Source organism: Fulmarus glacialis, unplaced genomic scaffold (assembly GCF_000690835.1).
Source record: "Fulmarus glacialis isolate BGI_N327 unplaced genomic scaffold, ASM69083v1 scaffold1943, whole genome shotgun sequence".
Classification (NCBI taxonomy): domain Eukaryota; kingdom Metazoa; phylum Chordata; class Aves; order Procellariiformes; family Procellariidae; genus Fulmarus; species Fulmarus glacialis.
The window spans coordinates 1-220 of NW_009202057.1; positions in this window are offsets into that span (position 1 = coordinate 1).

Sequence of the window (220 nt, forward strand, 5' to 3'; positions counted from 1 at the left end):
ACCCTGCAACAGTTCAACAAGTGGGAAGTATCGCCCCTCGTCCTGTGATGGTCACTCCCGACCGCGTGTGTGTCTCCTTCTGGCTGATTTCGGTTTGCTAATCCCAACTATGCGCGGTCAGGAGGGGATGTCTGCACCGGCTTTGTGCCGGGCTGCTGGTGGAGGGTGCAACAGGCATCAGAGCCAGCTGCAAGGAGGGAATCACACGAGCACGCGACTG